This window comes from Rutidosis leptorrhynchoides, chromosome 11 (genome assembly GCF_046630445.1).
Source record: "Rutidosis leptorrhynchoides isolate AG116_Rl617_1_P2 chromosome 11, CSIRO_AGI_Rlap_v1, whole genome shotgun sequence".
NCBI lineage: Eukaryota > Viridiplantae > Streptophyta > Magnoliopsida > Asterales > Asteraceae > Rutidosis > Rutidosis leptorrhynchoides.
Window position 1 is genome coordinate 37025312 of NC_092343.1, and position 2462 is coordinate 37027773.

The 2462-nt window shown below is 33.1% G+C and overlaps 1 long non-coding RNA gene across 1 annotated transcript; it reads right to left on the minus strand.

Annotated features, from left to right (window-relative positions):
- Positions 1 to 220: 220 nt before the first annotated feature.
- Positions 221 to 2214, minus strand: LOC139876273 (uncharacterized). The gene is made up of 3 exons (XR_011768002.1): positions 1906 to 2214; positions 943 to 988; positions 221 to 543 (listed from the first exon to the last, which is right to left on the minus strand). It is a non-coding gene; the product is annotated as an uncharacterized lncRNA (long non-coding RNA).
- Between the last annotated feature and the right edge of the window lie 248 nt (positions 2215 to 2462).

A 2462-nucleotide genomic window follows, 5' to 3' on the forward strand; every position in this document is an offset into this window, starting at 1 on the left:
AACGAAAAATGTATATAATTCGTTATAGTGATTGATGGATGAAATTATGAGAAGAAAATATTGAAACTAGTAAAATAATATTAGTTGATTAGTCGTTTGACTATATCATTTGTGGTTTGTAGAGTTGACCTCATTTAATTGCATGTCCCACTAATGTATCCACCAATCAACAAACTTCATTAATACGGTAATTAGTATATATAAGAATGGCATCTGCAGATACTGTGTAGCTCTCACATGTATTTTTTATATCATACAAAAAAAAAAATCCTCTATGTATATTATTTACTATATTTTAAATATAACTAGGTGAGTGACCGCGCTTCGCTGCGGGTTTTGAACGTCCATAAAGTTAAACATTTTAAGTATTCATAAAGAACATTATGCTAAGAGTATTGAGTGTAGATAAGATATGTACAAACAAATGGTAAACTGTTGATAGCAAACTGACATGTTCCCCTTTCCCTTCATATAATGTATGTCCACATCATTCATATCTTGTACGTTCACATCTTTCCTTACCGAGCACAGTTACAGTAGTTCCTGTAACAAATTTTTTTTTTTTTAAAAGAAAAGTTAGCAACGATGACATGTTTGAATCTTTGATCATGTGTAATACCAATGTTATCACGTCCAACCTAAAGTGATCCACTTATATAGAACAACTGAAAAATTGGCTATAAAGAAACTCTTAGGCCCATCCCTTTTTAGTCATTAATCTCCCTTCCAATTTAATTATGAATTTGACTAAATTAGAACTATCGTTGGCATTAAATAATTATATTTTGCAGTTATAAATGACTTCTAATGTGATGGTATTAAGTATGCAAATTTCAATATAAGTAACCATCGCAAATGTTTCAGCACAAAACAGTTAGCAAATGAAATACAATTTAAAACAAAGAAGAAGGAAGAAAATAAAATAAAATAAGTATTACTTACATCAAGGATAAAGCAAAACAGCAGGTGCAACCGGGTACGTGACTGACTGAATAAGAAATACAACATTCAAACATGAACAAAATTACAATGAAATGATAATCTATCATTATTTATACATAAAAGAACGACAACCACAATAACAGCAATAGCTTCAAAGACAATGAACAAAGCTAGAAATTGTGAGTTAATAAAAGAAAACTTTGCTTTGTTATAGGTGTCTAGAAAATGGCACATGAAGTTTCACTATCACATAAAGCTAAAAGTCATTGTATTTGTATGTTCAAAATAAAAAATGCAAGCCTAAAAACAAAAAAAAAATAAAAACACTACATTATAGATGGTTTTATAGAAAAGAAAGATCAGAGCTTCTAATGGTCATCACATCCCTGAAGGTCACTAATTTTAATTATAAATCATGAATACAGTAACACTTAATGAAAGCGGTTCAGGTTTAATTTCTCCTATCTTACAAATATAAGGATTGATAACCTCCACAGTCCCAATTTACCTACTGATAATCCCTTTCTTGTTTACGTTGATTGAAATCTCATAACTGCAAACTTGACAGATAATAATTAGAAATTGGAGCTTTTAGCTGCAAATGTGCATTGTCAATGGAGAGTCTTAAACCTAAAAAGATATAATGAAAGTTCTTTTTCATTTAAGCATTTCATCAAACACATGGTTTGGTGATCATAATGAACTATACAACTTGAAATCACTATCACTGCAAGAACAACGACGTAGTTCATGAAGATGATCCAAACAACCCTTAAATTGCAATAAACTTACTAACTTAAGCTTATGGCTTGTATAGTATACTCTACAGCTAATAAATCATTGAAACTGAGTTTATAAGTTTTTTCAAATCTCAATAACAAATACTCATTTAAGAAAAGTCAAAAGCCCTAATTGTAGTCCGACACTTAAGTCAATTAGTTCAGAGAATTGAATATATGCTACCTCATTGGAGACATTTCGATCATGTAGAAAGGAGGTAAACACGTGATACACCTCACTGGACTGAAGCCAAGTATGAACGTCAATGGGGTTTAGTGATTTGCCAGAATGGAAGAGTTGAGAGCCAGGCTGTAGCAAGTGCTTCGAAGTAATGAGTTGTATGGCTTTCGAGATTAGGGTTGGTGATCGGTATGGTTGTCTTCTAGGGTTCCTGGACTGAACTTGATATGAGTAATTGTGAGGAGGAGAAAGCTCTAGAAAGCATGAGTATCGGGTGAGAGTTTATGTGAGAGATGGGGTAGGTGTAAACAGTAGAACAGTAAAAGGACGTATTTGGAGAATTGAATATATGCTACCTCATTGGAGACATTTCGATCATGTAGAAAGGAGGTAAACACGTGATACACCTCACTGGACTGAAGCCAAGTATGAACGTCAATGGGGTTTAGTGATTTGCCAGAATGGAAGAGTTGAGAGCCAGGCTGTAGCAAGTGCTTCGAAGTAATGAGTTGTATGGCTTTCGAGATTAGGGTTGGTGATCGGTATGGTTGTCTTCTAGG